The sequence below is a fragment of the Felis catus genome, chromosome A3, assembly GCF_018350175.1.
Source record: "Felis catus isolate Fca126 chromosome A3, F.catus_Fca126_mat1.0, whole genome shotgun sequence".
Lineage (NCBI taxonomy): Eukaryota > Metazoa > Chordata > Mammalia > Carnivora > Felidae > Felis > Felis catus.
The window spans coordinates 26,356,235-26,370,556 of record NC_058370.1 but is presented as its reverse complement, the minus strand read 5'-3'; the positions used below and the strand labels follow the sequence as shown (position 1 = coordinate 26,370,556).

Sequence of the window (14,322 nt, the reverse complement as noted above, 5' to 3'; positions counted from 1 at the left end):
CGGTACACCTGAGCAGGGCACCCGGTCCTCTCGGGGGAGGGACAGGGGCCTGCCGAAGTGGGCTCAACTCTGCAAACCTCATCTCAACTCCCCGCGCCGTGGCGGGGAGCCCCTCCCTGCCACTCAACGCTTCCCGTCCTCATATCCCCAAACAGTCCACTTCCCTTCTCTCGGCGGCCGCGGTGGCGGCAACCCGAGCCCGGCCCCCACCCCGCCGCCTGCGAACGCCTTCCTCCCCGGGACGCGGTGCCGAGCCCGCTGCAAACGGTGTGGCCGCCGCACAATACCGCGGCGCGGCGCAGCGCAGCGCACACAATCACCGCCCCCCAGGACCGGCGGCGCGCACGGCCCGGGAGTGGGGTGCGCCCGGCGGTTCCCCGGCACTCGCCGCTAGGCACACCTCTCCGGGACCCCAAAGCCCCTAGAGTGCACCTCCCCTGCCCGTCCCCCCCCCTCGGTCACACTCACCCGCCCCCCGCCCCAGCCCACTCCGCCCAGGGCGCAGCCGCTTCCCTGCGCCCCCCTCCTCAGCCCCGGCGCAGGAAGCTCCCCCGCGTCCCCCTCCCCAGAACCCCCCAGCTCCCCCACCCCCTTAACCGCAGCTCAACGGCCGGCGGCATCGGCGGGAGAAGGGGGGCGGCGGCTGGGGGCCCGGAAACGGCCCGATCGCGGGGATCCGGGTCGGACTCCGTACCTGGGCGGGAGGCGAGGCGGAGACCGGCGGTCGGGCTCGGCGAGTGAGCGGGGCGGGCGGCAGTGACAGCCCCACAGCTCCAGCTGCTGCTGCTGCTGCTGCCGCCGCGGCCGCCCGGGGAGAGGGGCTGGCACCGCCGCGGCGCGTCACTGCCCGGCCCGGGGGCGGGGGTGGCCAGGGGGAGGGCCCAGGCGAGCGGCGGCGGCAGCGGCGGCGGCGCCGCGGCCGGGAGGGAGGAAGAGGGAGGGGGGCACCGGGTACGGGGAGGCGGGGGAGGGGGGGCGGGACCGGGCACGGGGCGGGGGCCGGGGGGAGGGGAGCGCGGGGAGGGCGCACGCAGGGGGAGTAGGAGGAGCAGCAGGAGGAGGAGGTGGAGGGGCTGACGAGAGGGAGGAGTGGGCACGGGGGGAGGGGGAGAGAGGAAAAGGAGGCACCCAGAGAGAGGAGAAAGGAGGGAGAGGCCGGGGGGCGGGGAGGGGGGAGAGGAGGTGGAAGGAGGGGGTGCTGGGCCAGGTAGTGGGGGAGGGATGAGGGCGCACTGGACGCGCTGCCGTGCGCTCCGGGGGGAGAGCGCTCTTAAGGGGGAAGCGCTTCGAGGAAGATTCTTGCTGGGGGCTGAGCCCCGGAAAGAAAGCGGTGGGGTGTGTGCCCGCCCCTCGCTCCTGGAGGCCGCAGTCTTCGGGTCTGGGGGTTGGAAGGGGAGGCACCCGGCCCGCCGGCTCTCTGCGTTCAGGCCAGGAGAGGAGAGACTTGGCCCAAAGAAAGTGACTCAGGCACCATTAGGAACTCTCCGCGCCCTGGGGCCTTCGGGCAGCCCTGGACCTCCTCGTGTCCCCTGGTTCCCTGGGCACGCGGGTCCTCGCTGGGCGGGGCTGCTGGGTCCCCGGGCGGTCTCAGCGAGACCCTAGTCTGGGAGAATCAGGCACGTGGCCGGCTCTCTCCCGCCCCCCCACCCCTATCTCAGGGCCCCCCTTTTCTTGATCAAGTTCAAGATCGGGGTCCTTAGCGCGCTGCCCCCCCCGCCCCCTCCTCTCCCCTCCCCCTCCCTATATTCCGTACCATCTCGCCTCTTCACTCTTCCTTTGTCTCTTTCCCACCACTTAGTTTACACCCTCCCATGCTCCCCTTCTTCCTCCCTGGCGGGCGCCTGGGACTCCAAGATGCGTTCACCTGTCCGACCCAAACATTTCTGTGATCGGGAGCGCTCGCCGCCGCCTCGCTCTCTGCTCCCTCCCGGCCACCCCCACCCACTCCTCCCGCCGGTTATTGTGCTCCTCTAGACCACACCGTACCGGCTCCTTACGGCGCGCGAGCTACAGTTGTAAAGTAATAGGATAACATCACGAATGCTGCTCTATCCCAGACCTGGGCGCGTACTGTCCGCGGAGACACAGCGTGGCAGGAGAGGGAAGACCCAGGCGGATCAGAGACGCCGTCCTCCGCACAGGCGGACCTTGTCCGCCTGGGGTGCTGGAGAAGACCGCGTGGGGCGTCGCGGGGTGGGGGGTGGAGGACCCTGGACCTGAGAGCAACCTCAGACTCAAGCCTAGAACAGAACTCGCTCGTCCCCAAACAGCACAATTAGACCCCAACAGACAAGATGGGTCAAGGGCAGACGTCCCCCTCCTCAGATTCACAACCTCCGTTACCACGCATCAGCTTTCAGGAAAAGCTTGTGCTTTAACAGGGATGAGGAGCTGCCCTCGTGGAATTCTGTGAGGAAATGGCCAAAAAACAAAACAAAAATACCAACAACGATCCCACCTCCTGGTCCCTCTAGTCGCATCCGAAAAAGAAGGGCAATTTCTACTGACTTCACGCTACAACTCATTCACAGTAGAACAGCAAAGAAAAAAAAAAAAACAAAACAAGACAGCCATCTCGATTGTTTGCAATTTTGAAACAGACTGCCTTTAACCCTCCAACTTTTTTTCTCTAAAAGCCTTTTTCTTTCTTTCACTGAAAGCTTTGCATTGTGAACAATCCGAGGTAAACAAGGCTCCCTCTACAGGTGTGAGTGGGAAGTACAACACAGGTTCAGAGCTCAGTATTCACCCCTTAGAAAAATAGGATGGCAACATATCAAATTAAAGGCAGACAGACTTGTCCCACACGTGCTAAAGATTTATTGTCAGTATAGAACTTACACTTTATTTTTAAAAGAGGGTCTAAGCATGTTACTCATTAGCGCCTTTTATTCCTAAAATCCAATGTGTTTTCAAACCAATGCACCCTTCCCAGTTTTCTCTAATAGATCTTCTTGCCCCTTGTCGTGGGGACAGCCTGGAGGCTGCATCACCTGAATGTCCACACGTGTTGGTGCCCAATAATGATTTTTAGAATTTTAATTAGTGGCCATGACTCTCCAGTTCATCCAGGGAAATGCGGGCGTTTCCAACATGGGAAATGCCCTTCCTCACTTTGAAAATGAGATAATTCAGGCCCGGATTTCCCATCTCTTCCCACCACATTTCTAGAGACCTTTGACTTCTCTTGGCCTGATTCACTATTTCACAGCAGTGGTGGACATCTGGGCTTGAAATATAAAGCCAAATCCAGCTGAAGTTCAAAGGTGGAATTGAACCCAGATAACCCACCTCCTTTCTGACTAATAAAAGAGAGCCAGTACCGCCCAGGAGAGCAGAGCAGTGATTTTCTCTAGGCATGAAATGTGAACTCATTTACCATCCCTGAGATAAAACAGCCTCAGCCCCACTCAACCCACAGAAAGCAGTTGGGAGCCCTAGAGAAACCTGGCTGTTTAGCAGCACCGAAAATTAGGTGAATTTTCATGTGTGCTGAAGCCTGCAGAAATCTCCCAGATCCTTATTCCTGCAGGAGTGGCCACTCCTTGAGTAACCTTGTGCTGGTTGTTTTCAGTGTCCTTGTGCCTTTGGACAACTCCCTCGATCCTTAAAGTGGCCACAGCACGGGTCCCAACAAGGAATGGCATGACCTAGTTTCTTGACCACTAATTCTCCCAAGGATGCGACCTTCCTTCTTTCGGCCCCAGTCTTGGTGGGAGAGTATGGCAGGGAAGGCTGCTCCCATCTGCTTCAGAGGGCAGTACTGCCTTCATGTCCCCTTCATGTCAGGCTCTGCAAGCAGTGGGTGCTTTTTTTTTTTAATGTTTATTTATTTTGAGAGAGAAAGAGAGAGAGAAAGTGGAGGAGGGGCAGAGGGAAAGGAAGACAGAGAATCCCAAGCAGGCTCCACACTGAGCTCGAGCTCATGAACCGTGAGATCATGACCTGAGCTGAAATCAAGAGTAGGATGCTCTACCGACTGAGCCAGCCAGGCGCCCCAACAGTAGGGGTTTTTGTAAGTGGACAATTGGCAGGGCATTTGCTCTCTAGGGCAGTTTCTTAAGCAGCAAACTCCTCCAGACAGACTCCTATATGACATGAGACATCCCCCCCACAAGTAGGGACCTGGCCAAGGGGATCAAGGGTTTGTTACTATTAGGAAAAACAGGAGCTTAGTCTGATCAGAGAGGATACTGTTCAAGCATCTCAGAGCATTTAAAAACCCATCTATCCCTATATTTTACTTACTTATGATGGAAGAGAACATGTACCTGCACAATGGAGAGACTGGCAGGCACCCATAACCATGCGATCAAATTCAGGAGCCCCCTGAAGTGGGGCCACCTGACATGATGTGCTCACCTCCTGAAGAGATGCAATCATCACCCACGTTGTGTTCTCCAAAACGCATAACCTGAATCTGATTATGAAGAGACACCCAGACAAGAAATCTAGAGAGACTCTCTACAACACGACTGTCCTGGACTCTTCAAAAAGATTCATTGTTATTAATTCGGGTGTTCTAAACCCTGAGAGTAAAGAGAAATAACAACTAAATGCAAAGTTTGAATCCTGGTTGGATCCCGGAAACAAGGAGTAAGAAGGAAGATGGGGTGAAGGAGAGGCACAGGAAGTCGGGGCGAGACGGGTTGAGGGTGGAGACAAGGGTGGGCTCTGGGCTGAGTGGTCAGAGAAGGACCCTCTCGAGAGTAAGCCAATGTGTGCCCTGACCCCAGGGTGGCTGAAGTGGACAACTGGGTGAAGACCTGGGGGCACAGTCTTCCAGGCAGAGGGAAGAGCTGGTGCCACGGCCCTGAGGTAGGAAGGGACTTGGCATGTTTGAGGAACAGAAAGGTGAGCAGTGTGACCAGAGTGAGATGGGCCGGGGTCAGGGGGACAAGGGTGAGAGGGTATTCAGGGCCAAGCATGCAGGGCCATGTACACCACTGTAAAGTATGTGGATTTTATTCTAAGAGTGAGGAAATGATGCAATATGAATTATGTTTTTAGATCAGAGGGGATGAGATTATAAGGAAGCAAGAGTGACAGCAGGGAGACCAGTGAGGAGGTCCAATAGAGTCTAGCCAAATGGGACTGGTTCAAATTCTCGTTCTGACACTCAAGTGACTTTGGGCACCACACTTAAATCTCTTTAAGCCTCAGTTTCTTGATCTACAAAGTGGATAATAAGAGTGTGGTTAATGTAGTATTTGACACCAAATTTCCCCTTTCAAATTGGACACTGTGGTGGCCAGCCTCCAAGATGGCTCCGTGTGATCCTCACCTCCTGGTATCACACCCTAGTGCCCTGTCACAATGGTCACAATGAATAGGGTTGTGCAAGCTATTAGATATTGTGGAAATGAGGGTGTATGACTTCTGAGGTTAGGTCACAAAATGCAGCTGGATATCCTCCTGAGGGGTAGTATTTGGCAAATGGCAGCTTTTATCATCATCATCAGGATTCTGAATTTTCACAATGATAACCCCCCCCAACCCCCTGCACAAATGCTGCACTGGTTTATTCAGCCACCAGTGACGGGTGGCAATTCCCATTTCATGGCATGCTTGTCAGTGCTTAGTATTAGCAATCTCTTCTGTCTTTACCAATCTGAGAGGTGAAAAATAGTATCTCTTATTTTCCTTTGCCTCTCTTCATTTGGCAGTGTGAGTGTATATTTATGTGTATCATGTATTTATCGGTCACTTGCATTTCTTAGAACAACCTGTTCATATTCTTTGCCCATCTTTCTATTTGGGTTGGTGGTATTTAAAAAAAAATTTTATTAAAAAATGTTTTTTGACATTTATTTTTGAGAGAGAGAGAGAGAAAGAGAAAGAAAGAAAGGAAGAGAGAAAGAAAGAAAGAAAGAAAGAAAGAAAGAAAGAAAGAAAGAAAGAAAAAAAATGTGAGCGGGAGAGGGGCAGAGAGAGACAGAGACACAGAATCCGAAGCAGGCTCCAGGCTCTGAGATGTCAGCACAAAGCCCAATGCACGACTCAAACTCCTGAGCTGTGAGATCATGACCTGAGCTAAAGTTGGATGCTCAACCGATTGAGCCGCCCAGGCGCCCTGGTGGTCTTTTTTTTTATGAAGGAAATTTAATCTTTTGTCATATATTTTGCAAATATGTTGTCCTTTTGTTGTCTTTTTTATTTTATTTGTGATGAGATTATTTTGCCATATGGAAAATTTTTATTTTTATATCCTCTCAATTTTTTTTTCTGTTAGGGCTTAAAGGTTTCAGGCCAAAACAAAGGTTTTTCCCACTCTAAGATTATAAAAGTAATTCACCCATATTTTCTTGTAGAGCACTTATAGCTCCATTATATTAAATCTTTTTCTTTCTTTTCTTTTTTTTTTTAAATAAGCTCTATGCCCAATGTGGGGCTTGAACTCAGGACCCTGAGATCAAGAGCCACATGCTCTACTGAGTGAGCCCACCAGGTGCCCCAAATCTTCATTCAATCTGTAATTTATCTCCATATAAGTAGTGAGGTCTACTACTAAACCTAGTTTGTATTTTTTTAAGTGGTTCTCCAAGTTGTCCCAATACCGTCTTTCAAATAATTCATCTTTGTCCATGGGTTAGAAATGCCACTATTATAGTACACTACACTAATTTTCCCTTATTTTTAGAATTGTCTATTCTATTTTATTGATCTATTCCTGTCCCAGTATTATAGCTCTAGAATATATTTTAATATCTAGTAGGGCTGACATCCACCTCTATCCCCCAAGAGCTGTCCAATTAAACCCAGGCCGTAACAGAGAGGTGCCCTGGGTGCAGACAATCATGGAGAAAGGAGGGGCTTGGGGTAGGAGGTTCTTGGAAGAGATGCCATCCATCTGAACCAAAGAAGGCAGGAGGAATGTGACAGGTGGCAAGTAGGGAGGGCATCTCAGCAGAAAGAGGAGCATGGATGGAAGCACCAAGGGCTTCACACATGCCTGAATTCAAAACACCTGATCTGTGGATTGGGGCCTAGCTTGGCTTCTCCATCTATTCTTGGCATTGGCTGATTTTTGCACAGCTGGCTGCAACCTCATAGTCAGTTTGACCACTTTGCTGAAATCTAGAACTGTCCAATACTGTGTCCTCATTCCTTCTCTGTTTAGATAAATTTCCCATGTGAATATAACTAAAAGGGCCTGGCTTGTGGAAATGTACTTTCTTAACAACCACAACAAAAGGTAGAAATTACACTTTCACCCAGTCTCCTTTTCAGTGATGTGTTGCTTTAAAGTGTCATCAGTTAATCTCTGTTCATGTCGCTCTCCTACTCCCAAACCTTCAATGGCTCCCAGTTGCTGGCAGAATCAAGTTGCAGCTCAATGGCCTCGTGTTCGAGGCCTTCCACAGCCCTGCTGGCCTTGTATCCTTCTGTTCTAAGCGGTGAACTCTGCTTCAGAGAGACTCACTATCTTCTGTTCCCCAATCACCCATGTGTGACCCCCTTCATTCCTTTGATCATGCATGCTTTCAGGCACATGTTCTTTCCACAAATATGTATAGACCCCCTATCACATGCCATGCACCATGATAAGTATGGGAGACCCAGCAATGAACAATACAGATATAAGTCTGTCCACTCAGAGCCTGCAGGCCAGCAGGAGAGAGAGAGAGAGAGAGAGAGAGAGAGAGATTAAACAAATGACCACATGGTTTCTGGTCACAGGATGTACATTCAGTTTGTACTTGACAGTTGTGGGCCTGTTGAGAACAAAGTCCCCGGCATGTAAGAAGGACATACTGGATCCTGGAGGGATCCACTGAGGAGGTGACATTTAAGTTGGGCATTGAAGGATGCACGCTAGAAAGGTGCTTTCGGCCATCAGCAAAGACCCCCTCCACCCTTGCCAAATCTGGAACCCTCTGAACCTGGAGCAGCCAATTTCGCAGACCACGCGGCTGGCTCTCGTGGCAGGTCTCCGTTACTCCCGTTACCTAATGTGCTTGTACTTCCTGTTTCCTGCTTTATACCTCCTTTCCCCAACTGGACCATGAACTCTCAGGGCTAGGACAAGCTCTTAGGTGGCACAGTCCCCGGCAGAACTCCTCACTGCATCACTCAGGACCCCGTTTCGCCCTCCGCCCTCCGCCCAGTACAGCTCTGAGCTCCACGACGCAGCTCTGAATTAGGCACACCATTTGCAACCCAGGCCGCACTTTGTAACTCCCGCAGAGCACGCGCTCCCCCCTCCTCTCTCTTCCTGCGTTCTAGCACCTTTGGAGAGGCTCAGCCAAAAAGCCAAGGCCGGCTGTAACCCAGCACTTCCGCTCCTAGGTACACACACAACAAACCAAAGGGGGACGGTCCCTACAGAACACATTCTAGAAGGATCACAGAACACTATTCGCAGGAGCCCCAACCCAGAAGCCACCCGAGTGAACGCTAACGGAGACCGGCTGGCCGTGGCTCCACACGTGCTGTGGAATACCCCTCGGCGACAGAGGGAGCACCACACAGATGATGCTCACAAACTCAGGCTTGTGAGTGAAGATGCGCATGTTATATGATTCTATTCATAGTCACTTCTAGAATAGGAAAAACCAATGTATGCTATTAGAGGCCAGGGTGGTGGTCACCCTTGGTGGGGGTGGTGACTGGGAGGGGGCACAGGGGGTCTCTGGGGTGCTGACAATGTTCTGTTTCTTGATCTGAGAATTGGTCACAGGAGGTGGATTCAGTCTGGAGAAACTTACTGAGCTGTCCACTTAAACGATGTGTGCTCTTTTCTGTTTGAGTGGTATAGTTTAATGAAAGTTTGAAAAAGGAAAAAAAAAAAAAGCTGGAGCCAGTTACCATGGTCGAGCAGCCTGGAGCTTGGTGTGCTCAATTACTGCGACCCACTCTGTGCCAGGCACTTACGCTGGGTGGTAGTATATGTTACCTTATTGAATCAGCCAAATAGCAAGGTTGGTATTAATTGCCGTCGTGTAATGACAAGTAGGGGCTCTGCGAGGAAGATTAAATGACTCATCCAGTCACCCAACAGTGAGGAAGCTGGCATTCAGAGGCCAGGGGACATGCCCGCAGTCACAGAGCTGGAAGCTAGTGGCCATGCTGGGGTTCGAACCAGGGCATGTGGGTCCCCAGAATGTGGGGAGTGCCCTGCTGAGGCAGGACCGCTGAGTTGGACCATGTGGTGTCATACTTCACCGACCTGCAGCACAGAAAGACAAAGCCCCAGAGCAGGTCTGGGCCCTCAGAGGTCTCCCTCAGGCTGAGCACTGGCAAGGGGCTGGGGCTGCTCTCCCCCCTCCCCGGTGGGACCCCAAGGCTTCTCCATGCAACCCCTGAGGGAAGCTGGGCCTGGGGCCTTTCCTTAGCTCTTCAGCAGGTGATGGGAGGAGAGGCCAGGGCCCCTCTGCCAGATGCTGCAGCTACCGGATGCTGCTCCAAGGAAGACAGGCTCGGCTGTGGGGACAGGTTGCCAAGAGAAAGGGGTGGGTGGCACTTCCCCTTTTCGGCCTGCACCCTCCGTGACAGAGCCCGAGGCTGGGAGGTGTGTGGGTCATGGCCAAGGGTTCTGGGGGCAGAGCTACAGCACGGAGAACTTTCTGATGGCTGGAGTCCTGTGCCTGGTGGGCAGCGCCGGGGTGGGGGTACAGCCGGGGAGCAGGTGACTGGGGTGTGTTCTGTTTACATTCAGGCCCTTCCTCGACGTGACCTCAGGCAGGCAACCTAACCTCTTTAACTTTGTTTTCTCATCTCTAAGATGGGGGGACAACAGGGACTCGCTCTGAAGGCTGCTGTGAGGTTTAAATGCAGTGATGCATTTAAATAAGTAGTTTGTAATAAAGGCATCAGCCAAGATAGTTTCACCGAGTCCCTGCTGGGTGCCGGGTCCTGCCCCACGTGCCAGGACTGCAGTGCTGGGATAAGGGGACCCAGACCCATCCCTCTGAAGCTGTTAGTGCTGGTGCCACTGGGGGCCTTGGCCTGTCTCTATATTTGCTCACTCTCACCTTCCTTTTCCTTTCTCTCCTCCTTCCTCTTCCCTTGGGAAGTAATAGCATAATGTTAGAGGGAACAGGGCTCTCTCGCACTAGCTCTATGACCTTGGATAAGTTACCTGAGCTCTCTGAGACCAAGCCTAGTTTCCCCAGCCACGTGGGGGACCTGGCACACAGAAGGCCTCCAACAACCATTCCTTCTCTCTTCCTTCCTCTCCTTCTTCTCTTCTTCTCCTTCCCTGCTTCTCCTCTGTTTCCCTCCCTTCTTATTATTTTCTCCCACCTGATCCTTTGGCATCTTAATAACCCAAGTGCATTATCAAGCTCAATTGATCGCGCCCAGGCCATGGGAGATACTGTGGACTAACTTATCTGATACCCAAACTCGACATTTCTCCTTTCCTTTTCTCAGCTAGAGAGGGTAGAAAAACAAAATTCTTTCTTTCAAAGCCTCCCTTGCAGCTGGAGGTAGCCACGTGACACTGGCCAGTGTGATGTCAACAAAAGTCTATTGGCGATTTTCTGGGAAAGCTTTTGCTTTGCTGGACTAAGCTTACACCACCCCTTCCCATCTTCCTCTCACCTTGAATGTGGACAAGATGGTTGGAGCAACAGCAGCCAACTTGCAAGCATGAGGAAAAGGTCAGCAACATCAGAGGCATCAACAACATTGTAGACATTAACCCCAACAATGGCTCCTCCGCTCGTCTTGTTTCAGCAGTTAAAAAAAAAGCTTCAAGTTTGGCTGTACAGTCAGCTGACTTTTTGCTCTTATAGTCAGGAGCATGCATCTCTGAATGATTCATGGGATTCCTGTTTGTGGTTGGACTGGACAGCAAGGACCCCACTCCTATGTGGCTTTTTCTCTAGAATGTAGACTCCTTAAAAAGACTGAGGAAGGCGGCTATGTCCAGGCACCTGCTGTGCACGCGTGGTGCCTGGGAGAAGACAAGCTCTTACTTCCCTTCCCTATGAACTCTGCAGGAGGGGACGGTGCCAAGGCTATTGTACGGCTGTGCCTGGGCACTTCCTGAGCCACAGCACTGCACCAGTTAAAACACATCTTCTGTTTCTATGCTATTTTTTTCTTGAGGCACTTAAGAGACATTCCAAAGATCCAAGCCTTAAAACACCATGGGGCTAGCATGGGCTCAGTTACTCATTTCCACCGAGGAGGAAACTACAGGAGAGAGAGGAGTCCTGGCCTGAAGCCAGGCTGCTTGTGGTTATGCTGGGCTGAGCCCTTCTGCCTGTCTTTAGCACCTCAGCCCAAAGCTTTCTAGGCCCTGTTATTGGGGTCCTATGGAAAAGGTGGAGGGGGTGCCGCCTGGGCATAGGAGAGGAAGGTGGGCAGAGCTATGGGCCCCTCTGCCGGCTTTGCCGGCAACATCCCCGCCTGTTGCTGCCCCTTGATATGCTGGACTTCCTCCCCAAAAGAACTTCCTTGAAGGAAGGGGTTCCTCTGTCAAAAGGCAAACTTTGGAAACCACTAAAGCCTGGCCCAAATCTGCTGTTTCAGTAACAGGGAAACTGCAGCACAGAGAAGTGAAAGTCAGATAGCTGGTCAGGGGCAGGGCCACACCTATAACCCGAGTCCCCGGACACCCTCTTGGGTGCTCGTCTCGGCTCGTCACCACCCCCAGTAAAGCCACCAGTCTCCTCTGGTGGAGGAAAATGCAGCCTAAGGTTTCACACTGAACACGACAAACTTCATATCCAGTTGGCGGGCCCAGAGGGGGCTGTCCTCTGCAGACCGCTCAAGCTTGTTCAAGCGTGTCTCCACCTCACTCCCTCTGTCCTAGCCCCCTTGCTGTTCCACCCCAGGGCCTTTGCACTTGTGTCTGCTCCACCTGGCAAGCCTTTTCTCCTTCACTGCCCCACGTCTGGCTACTTCTTACCATTCAGGTCTGACTACTTCATATCCATCTGGGCTTGGATTGCCACCTGTTCAGAGAGGGCTTCTCACCCAGAGGTGCAGTCTATCAACTCTCCCTATTTTAATTCTCTGCCCCAAACTTCTCACTTTTGTGTATTTTTTCTTATTGATTTGTTTATCATCCCTACAGCCTGGGAGTTCCCCGAGAACAGGATCCTTATCTGTCTCTTTCGCTGCTGTATCTTCTTTGCTCAGAACATAGTAGGACATAGTGTCCGGAACATAGTAGGAACTTCAGTGACTTTTGAATGAAGGAAGGAAGAAAAAATGTTAAAGCTGTACAAACACAGGGTCACTGGGAGGGCACGGGTCTGGTGGGCTGTGAGCAGAAGCCGCGGGCCTGTGTCTCTTCCGTCTGAGTGGAGGTGGGGGGACGACCGGCTGCCAGGGGTCTGTGCCTGGTCACCCTGAGTGACACAAAGCAGCCGGCACAAATTCACAGTGCAGCACTGTGCCATCCCACCCTCAAAAAAGAAAAAAAGAAAAGGCTGCTAATGAGGTAAACACAATCATAACCAGGAAAATCTTGGCCATGCCTCTTTGCGTTCACCCAAAGCCATTATCTCTAATTGATCTCCAGACATCAGCTGCTGAAGCGTCTGAACTCCTCCCGCATCCCCCAGGTCTGGTTACAGAGCCCTGGCTCACCCACCCACAGGCCCACCCAGTGGGGTCACATCTCCCCCAGCAGCTCTTTGCTGGGGTGCTGGGACCCATCTGCCCCCCATGTGGGAAGGAGCAACCAGGGCGGTAAGAGTCGGGGGGGGGGGTCAAGAACCTATGGAAAACCACGACCCACAGATGCTCAGCTGCCAGGGGCCCAGAGACCTATATTTCAGGGCCTTCAGTGGGAGGCTAGACAAAGCCACCAGGGGACTTGCCCCCCCACCAAATGTGACAGAAAACAGGGAGGGCTGGAGAAAGCACGCTGCCCCAAATAACCTACTTGTTCTAGATGGAAGATACCTTGAAAACTGGGGTTAGGAGTTCAGTTGTGAAAAACAGCAACGACAATGACCCAATGGGACTTGGTCACAAGACAGGGCCCCTCTGGGCCTCAGTCAGGCTGGGCCCAGAGAAGGGGGGGGGGTGTCACAAGGTCAGCTGTCGGTTCAGTGACCATCTGGATGTTTTGAGTTGCTCCTTCCTGGCCCAGCCCAGCCCAGGAGAGACACCTCCTTTCCTGCTGGATCTCTCTTGTCCTTAAAGACAGAGCAGGAGTCAGCTCCCCAGGGTGCCTCCCAGGGGCGGTTTACAGTCAGAGTCTGAGGAGACAGAGCTGCTTCCCATTCAGGAGGCCCAGGTAGCGGCTCCTGACCTTGCTCCCAGCTTTTCCCTTGACACAGATAAAGCATCCCCGGGCTAGCCTAACATGCAGGATTCTGCTCGTGGTACCAGGCGGCTCTCCTGCCTGTACCAGTAAATTATGGGCACTGTATACATTTTTTTTCCTGGATAATGAAGTTGAAAGGCCAGGTCGGCATCTTCACATGTCGGGGGTGGATGTCAGCAGCCTGGAAGGGGACTGAGCCTGTAAAAACTGATGGGGACGTAGGGCGCCTGGGTGGCTCAGTCAGTGGAGCATCTGACTCTTGGTTTCAGCTCAGGTCATGATTTCACAGTTTGTGGGTTCAAGCCCTGTGTGGGGTTGTCATGCTGGTATTCTCTTTCTCTCTCTCCCCATCTCTCTCTGCCCCTCCCCCCACTCACTGTCTTTCTTTCAAAAGAAATACAATAAATTAAAAAAAATAAAAACTGATGGGGACAATGAGCTGTTTGGGTTTCAGGTATCTACTGACTCCATCAGGCAACTGGCTTTTGAGACAGGATGTTGGTTGTTTTCTGCTTTTTTCCCACACAACTTCAGGGAAGCAGGAAGACAGAAGAGACACAGATCTCTCTGAACCCCAGGCTGTCCTAGCAAAATAGCCATAATGCTCATTTTCTTTGAGCACCTGGAAACTGCAAGTTTCTAGAAAGTACCTGAGTATCCTCAATAGTATGTATTAATCTCTAAAACAATGCCCTATAACAAAGATGTTTAGGGGTACCTGGCTGGCTCAGTCAGTACAGTATGCAACTCTTGATCTGGGGGTTGTGAGTTCACATCAGGCATAGAGCCTACTTAAAATAAAATAAAATAAAATAAAATAAAATAAAATAAAATAAAACAAAATAACGTTTGGGAGTGGGCTCTTCACTCCCTTATTTGTCCTCTCAAAGAGAGGTTGCCAAGAAAACCATCCCTCTCAAATTTAGAAATGCCCTTTTTTGCTTGACACCATCCTTAGGAGGATGGGAATGCTGGGCTGTCCATGTTTATAGCCCCCAGATAACGCTGGGGTCATGATGCTCCTGGCTCATAGTCCACCCCTGTTTTTTGGTGAACAGAAAGGCCTGCAGTAAAAGTGTCTTGACTTAATA

At 52.2% G+C, this 14,322-nt stretch overlaps 1 protein-coding gene across 9 annotated transcripts in view; it reads right to left on the bottom strand.

Moving 5' to 3' along the window:
* The window catches only part of NOL4L (nucleolar protein 4 like), a 126,466-nt gene that overhangs the window by 36,205 nt on the left and 75,939 nt on the right, over nucleotides 1–14,322 (bottom strand). Inside the window, exon 1 of one of the 9 annotated variants that reach the window (XM_045053766.1) lies at nucleotides 695–849. The exons of the other annotated variants lie outside the window; for them this stretch is intronic. The gene's annotated coding sequence lies outside the window, so the exon portion shown is untranslated. Of the gene's footprint in view, nucleotides 1–694; nucleotides 850–14,322 lie in introns of those variants that run through there. 9 annotated transcript variants of the gene reach the window in all.